Below are 6,973 nucleotides of genomic sequence, written 5' to 3'. Positions count from 1 at the left end.
CCCCAAGGTGTCCCCAGGTGTCCCCATGTCCCCAGTTCCTGTCCACGGTGTCCAGGATCCAGGGTACAAAGTTGCAGACCCTGGTGTGACCCATCCCCGTGTCCCCATCTCTCTGTGCTGTCCCCAGGTGTCCCCAGGTATCCCCAGGTGTCCCCAGGTGTCCCCAGGTGGTCCCCATGTCCCCATGTCCCCAGGTGTCCCCAGGTGTCCCCATGTCCCCAGGTGTCCCTGTGTCCCTAGTTCCTGTCCATGGTGTCCAGGATCCAGGGCACGAAGTTGCACACCTTGGTGTAGACGCCGGGGTGGCCGGGCAGGGCGCAGGTCTGCAGCCCCCAGGACACGATGCCTGCAGGGTGCCATTGCAGGACAGGGGGCCCCCGGAGTCACCCTGGGGACACAGGGGTCAGGGGTCACTCAGGGGTCACTCGGGTCAAGTTATGGTCACTCTGGGGTCACTCTGGGGTCAGTGATGGTCACTCAGGGGTCACTCTGCCCCCCCAGGACACGATGCCCTGCAGGGTGCCATTGCAGGACAGGGGACCCCCGGAGTCACCCTGGGGGACACAGGGACAGTTATGGTCACTTAGGGGTCAGTTATGGTCACTCAAGGGTCACTCGGGTCACTCAGGGGTCAGTTATGGTCACTCAGGGGTCACTCGGGTCAGTTTTGGTCACTCAGGGGTCACTCAGGTCAGTTATGGTCACTCAGGGGTCACTCAGGGGTCAAGGGGTCACTCGGGGTCAACAGACTTTGGATGGATTTTGGCCAGATTTGGGTCAGATTTTGGGCGGATTTTGGCCGGATTTGGGTCAGATTTTGTTCAGATATTGGCCAGATTTTGTTCAGATTTTGGGGGAATTTTAGGCATGCTTTTGGTCAGATTTTGGGTGGATGTTGGGCGTATTTTGGTCGATTTTGGCCAGATTTTAGTTAGCTTTTGGCCAGGTTTTGACCAGATATTGCGCAGATTTGGTCAGATTTTGAGTGGATTATGGCCTGATTTTGATCAGATTTTGGTTGGATTTTGGTTAGATTTTGGGCGTATTTTAGTCAGATTTTGTTTGGATTCGGTTGGATTTGGGGTGGATTTGGGGCGTATTTTGGCCAGATTTGGGTCACATTTTGGCCAGATTTGGGTCAGATTTAGGCCAGATTTTGGGGTGAATTTTGGCCGGATTTTGTTCGGATTTCGGGTGGATTTTGGCCGGATTTTGGCCAGATTTGGGTCAGATTTAGGCCAGATTTTGGGTGAATTTTGGCCGGATTTGGGGTGGATTTGGGATGAATCAGGCTGACCTGGCAGGAGTCGACGCGGCGGTCGCTGACGCCGGCGCAGAGCATGCTGGGCGTGATGCGGCCGGGGTAGGCGCGCCGGCACGCGGCGTCCGACAGCAGCTGCACGTAGGCGCAGATCAGGCGCTTGGGGAGCGTCACTGCGGGGACACGCGTTACTCGGGGGTTACTCATAGGTTACTCATAGTTTACTCGGGGGTTACTCGGGGGTTATTCGGTGGTCAGGGAGGGTCAGTGAGGAGTCGGGGGGCGGGGACACCCCCAGGAGGGTCCTGGGGGGCCCTGGGGACCTACTCATTGGTTACTCATAAGTAATTCACAGGTTACTCAGGGGTTGCCTCATGGGTTACTCAGGGGTCACTCAGGGGTTACTTGGGGGGTTAGTCGGGGTGTTACTTGGGGGTTACTCAGGGGTTACTCAGGGGTTACACATGGGTTACTCATTGGTTGCTCAGGTTACTCAGGGTTACTCATGGGTTATTCATGGGTTACTCAGGGGTTACTCATGAGTTACTCGGGTTATTTAGGGGTTGCTCAGGGGTCGCTGTGGGGGTCACAGTGGGGTCAGGGGGTGGGGACACGCCCTGGGCTGCTCAGGGGTTACTCATGGGCTACTCATAGGTTACTCATAGGTTACACATGGGTCACTCAGGGGTTTCCCCAGTGTCCCCAGTGTCCCCAGTGTCCCTACCCTGCGGCGTTGTCACCGTCCCCCAGCCGGACAGCAGGCAGGTGGCCACCGGGGATCCCCCCCCAGTGTCCCCCAGTGTCCCCAATGTCCCCCAATGTCCCCAGTGTCCCCAATGTCCCCAGTGTCCCCAGTGTCCCAGTGTCCCCAGTGTCCCCAGTGTCCCCAGTGTCCCCAATGTCCCCAGTGTCCCCAGTGTCCCCAATGCCCCCAATGTCCCCAGTGTCCCAGTGTCCCCAGTGTCCCCAGTGTCCCCAGTGTCCCCAATGTCCCCAGTGTCCCCCAGTGTCCCCAGTGTCCCCAATGTCCCCAATGTCCCCAGTGTCCCCAATGTCCCCAGTGTCCCCAGTGTCCCAGTGTCCCCAGTGTCCCCCAGTGTCCCCAGTGTCCCCAATGTCCCCAGTGTCCCCAGTGTCCCCAATGCCCCCAATGTCCCCAATGTCCCCAGTGTCCCCAGTGTCCCCCAATGCCCCCAATGTCCCCAATGTCCCCCAGTGTCCCCAGTGTCCCCAGTGTCCCCCAATGTCCCCAGTGTCCCTGTCCCCAGTGTCCCCAGTGTCCCCAGTGTCCCCAGTGTCCCCAATGTCCCCAATGTCCCCAGTGTCCCCAGTGTCCCCAGTGTCCCCAGTGTCCCCAGTGTCCCTACCCTGTGGTGTTGTCACCGTCCCCCAGCCGGACAGCAGGCAGGTGGCCCCGGGGATCCCACCCAGTGTCCCCAGTGTCCCAATCCCCCCAGTGTCCCCAACGTCCCCAGTGTCCCCAGTGTCCCCAGTGTCCTACCCTGCGGCGTGGTCACTGTCCCCCAGCCGGACAGCAGGCAGGAGGCCCTGGGGATCCCCCCAATGTCCCCCAGTGTCCCCCAGTGTCCCAATCCCCCCAGTGTCCCCAGTGTCCCCAGTGTCCCAATCCCCCCAGTGTCCCCAGTGTCCCCAGTGTCCCCAGTGTCCTACCCTGCGGCGTTGTCACTGTCCCCCAGCCGGACAGCAGGCAGGTGGCCCCCGGGTGGCCCCGGGGATCCCCCCCAGTGTCCCCAGTGTCCCCAGTGTCCCCAATCCCCCCAGTGTCCCCAGTGTCCCCAGTGTCCCCAGTGTCCCCAGTGTCCCCAATCCCCCCAGTGTCCCCAGTGTCCCCAATGTCCCCAATCCCCCCAGTGTCCCCAGTGTCCCCAGTGTCCCCAGTGTCCTACCCTGCGGCGTTGTCACTGTCCCCCAGCCGGACAGCAGGCAGGTGGCCCCGGGCGGGCCGCAGGCGCGGGGCAGCCCCAAGCGGCCGCACGCTGCGGGTGATGGCCGCCGGCCGGTCCAGGCGCAGCAGGGCCAGGTCGGCGTCCAGCGTGGCCGGGGGTCGAAGCGCGGGTGCGTCACGGCCATCGTCACCCGGCGCTCCTGCTCCGTCCCCTCGCGCCGCGTCAGGTCATCCTCGCCCAGCCGGACACGGAGACCCCTGGGGACAGACAGGGGTTGGGGGACAGCGGGGACACTGGGGGGATTAGGGACATTGGGGGGTGTTGGGGACATTGGGGACATTGAGGGGATTGGGGACATTGGGGGGTGTTGGGGACATTGGGGACATTGAGGGGATTGGGGACATTGGGGGGTTGGGGGCATCAGGGACATTGGGGACATTGAGGGGGCATCGGGGATATTGGGGACATTGGGGGGTTGGGGACATTGGGGACACTGGGGGTGTTGGGGACATTGGGGAGGCATCGGGGACATTGGGGACATTGGGAATGTTGAAGACATTGGAGAGATTGGGGACACTGGGGGTGTTGAGGGCATTGGGGACATTGAGGGGGCATCGGGGATATTGGGACATTGGGGGACATTGGGGGATTAGGGACATTGGGGGTGTTGGGGACATTGGGGGTGATGGGGACAGTGGGGGTGTTGGGGACACTGGGGACACTGAGGGGACATCGGGGACATTGAGGGGGCATCGTGGATATTGGGGGTGTTGGGGACATTGAGGGGATTAGGGACACTGGGGACATTGGGGACATTGCAGTGTTGGGGACATTGGGGGGGCATTGGGGGTGATGAGGACATTGGGGGTGTTGGGGACATTGGGGGACATTGGGGGGGTGTTGGGGACATTGGGGACATTGAGGACATTGGGGACATTGAGGACATTGGGGACATTGGCGGGTTGGGGACATTGGGGACATTAGGACAAGGAGGATGTTGGGGACACTGGGGGTGTTGGGGACATTGGGGACATTGAGGGAGCATCGGGGGTCATTGGGGGACATTGGGGGTTGGGAACAGTGGGATTGGGGGTTGGGAACAGTGGGGGGTTGAGGACATTGGGGACATCAGGGGGGCTGAGGACATTGAGGGGATTGGGGACAATTGGGGACCACGAGGACACTGGGGGGTTGGGGACACTGAGGGTGCATCGGAGACATTGGGGGATTGGGGACATTGGGGACATCGAGTGGATTGGGGACATTGGGGGAAAACTGGGGGGAAATGGGGAGATTTGGGGACTTGGGGACATTGGGGGCATTGGGGGCATGAGGCTTGGGGACATTGGGGACATGAGGGTTGGGGACATCGGGGAGAGCGGGGGCTTGGGGACATTGGGGACAATACGGTGGCATTGGGGATGTTGGGGACAAGGGGGATGGGGACATTGCGGGGGGGGGGGTCACACGGTGTCACCCCAGGGTGTCCCCCTGTCCCGTCTTCCCTGTCCCCACCCCCAAACCCTGTCCCCTGTCCCTGTCCCCGAGGGATGTCCCTTGTCTCTGTCACTGTCACCTCCTGATGCAGTGGGTGGCGGTCAGCACCCACTGGGGTCACACCTGTCCCTGTCCCTGTCCCCGGGGTGTGTCCCCTGTCCCTGTCCCTGTCCCTGTGAGCTGTCCCCTCTCCTCCGAGGTGTGTCCCCTGTCCCCAGGGTGTGTCCCCTGTCCCTGTGAGCTGTCCCTGTCCCTTTGAGCTGTCCCCTGTCCCTGTTCCTAGGGTGTGTCCCTGTCCCCGAGGGATGTCCCCAGGGGTGTCACTGTCACCTCTTGACGCAGTGAGCGGCGGTCAGCACCCACAGCGGCCGCAGCAGCACGGCCCCGCAGCGCAGGGGCACAGAGCAGCTGGCCCTGTCCCTGTCCCCTGTCCCTGTCCCTGTCCCCAGGGCTGTCCCCAGGGCTGTCCCCTGTCCCCAGGGGTGGCACTGTCACCTCTTGACGCAGTGAGCGGCGGTCAGCACCCAGAGCGGCCGCAGCAGCACGGCCCCGCAGCGCAGGGGCACAGAGCAGCTGGCCCTGTCCCTGTCCCTGCTGTCCCCAGGGTGTGTCCCTGTCCCCGGGGCTGTCCCCTGTGTGTGTCCCTGTCCCCGAGGGATGTCCCCAGGGGTGTCACTGTCACCTCTTGACGCAGTGGGCGGCGGTCAGCACCCACAATGGCCGCAGCAGCACGGCCCCGCAGCGCAGGGGGTGCAGAGCAGCTGGCCCTGTCCCTGTCCCCGGGGTGTGTCCCTGTCCCCAGGGTGTGTCCCTGTCACTGTCACTGTCACTGTCACTGTCACCTCTTGACGCAGTGGGCGGCGGTCAGCACCCAGAGCGGCCGCAGCAGCACGGCCCCGCAGCGCAGCGGGCCGTAGAGCAGCACCTGCCAGGGCTGCGACATGGGGACACACGGGTACCCCCCGATGATCCTGTCGCCGTCGGGGGACAGCGGCACGCAGGTGGCACCCGCGCCGTCCCCCTCCGCCCGCTGGCCCGGGGGACACGGCGGCGGCTGGCACCGGCTGGCACCTGCGGGGACAAAGGGACAGGGGGCTGGCGCGGGGCGGGGACACGGGGGCGTCTCTGTGGGGACAGGGCCACCACGGGTGGCACCTGGGGCACAAGGAGTGGCACCTGGGCCACCACGAGTGTCACTTGGGCCACCACGGGTGGCACCTGGGCCACCAAGAGTGGCACCTCCATGGGGACGGGGCCACCACGAGTGTCACTTGGGCCACCACGGGTGGCACCTGGGCCACCAAGAGTGGCACCTGGGCCACCATGGGTGTCACCTGGGCCACCACGGGTGTCACCTGGGCCACCAGGAGTGGCAGCTGGGGCCACCAGGAGTGGCACCTCCATGGGGACAATGCCACCCAGAGTGTCACCTGGGGCACCAGGAATGTCACCTGGGCCACCAGGAGTGGCATTTGGGGCCACCAGCAGTGTCACCTGGGCCACCAAGAGTGGCACCTCCATGGGGACAATGGCACCCAGAGTGTCCCCTAGGCCACGAGATGTGTCACCTTCACAGGGCCACCAGGAGTGTCACCTGGGGCACCACAAGTGTCACCTGGGCCACCAGGAGTGTCACCTGGGCCACCCAGAGTGTCACCTGGGCCACCAGGAGTGGCATCTGGGCCACCACGGGTGTCACCTGGGCCACCAAGAGTGGCACCTCCACGGGGACAATGCCACCCAGAGTGTCACCTGGGGCACCAGGAATGTCACCTGGGCCACCACGAGTGGCATTTGGGCCACCAGCAGTGTCACCTGGGCCACCAAGAGTGGCACCTCCATGGGGACAATGGCACCCAGAGTGTCCCCTAGGCCACGAGATGTGTCACCTTCACAGGGCCACCACGAGTGTCACCTGGGGCACCAGGAGTGGCACCTGGGCCACCAGGAGTGTCACCTGGGGCACCACAAGTGGCACCTGGGCCACCAGGAGTGGCAGCTGGGCTACCAGGAGTGGCATCTGGGGCACGACGAGTGGCACCTGGGCCACCACGAGTAGCATTTGGGCCACCAGGTGTAGCATCTCCATGGGGACAATGCCACCCAGAGTGTCACCTGGGCCACAAGATGTGTCACCTTCACAGGGCCACCAGCAGTGTCACCTGGGCTACCACGAGTGTCACCTGGGCTACCACGAGTGTCACCTGGGCCATCAGGAGTGGCACCTGGGCCACCACGAGTGGCACCTCCACGGGGACAATGCCACCCAGAGTGTCACCTGGGCCACCCAGAGTGGCATTTGGGCCAC

The 6,973-nt window shown here is 63.4% G+C and overlaps 1 pseudogene; it reads right to left on the bottom strand.

Moving 5' to 3' along the window:
* Positions 1-236: 236 nt before the first annotated feature.
* On the bottom strand, positions 237-6,186 carry LOC135291985 (uncharacterized; annotated as a pseudogene).
* Between the last annotated feature and the right edge of the window lie 787 nt (positions 6,187-6,973).

Source organism: Passer domesticus, unplaced genomic scaffold (assembly GCF_036417665.1).
Source record: "Passer domesticus isolate bPasDom1 unplaced genomic scaffold, bPasDom1.hap1 HAP1_SCAFFOLD_172, whole genome shotgun sequence".
Lineage (NCBI taxonomy): Eukaryota > Metazoa > Chordata > Aves > Passeriformes > Passeridae > Passer > Passer domesticus.
Note: the sequence above shows the minus strand (reverse complement) of the source record. Positions and strands in the feature narration are given on the sequence as shown.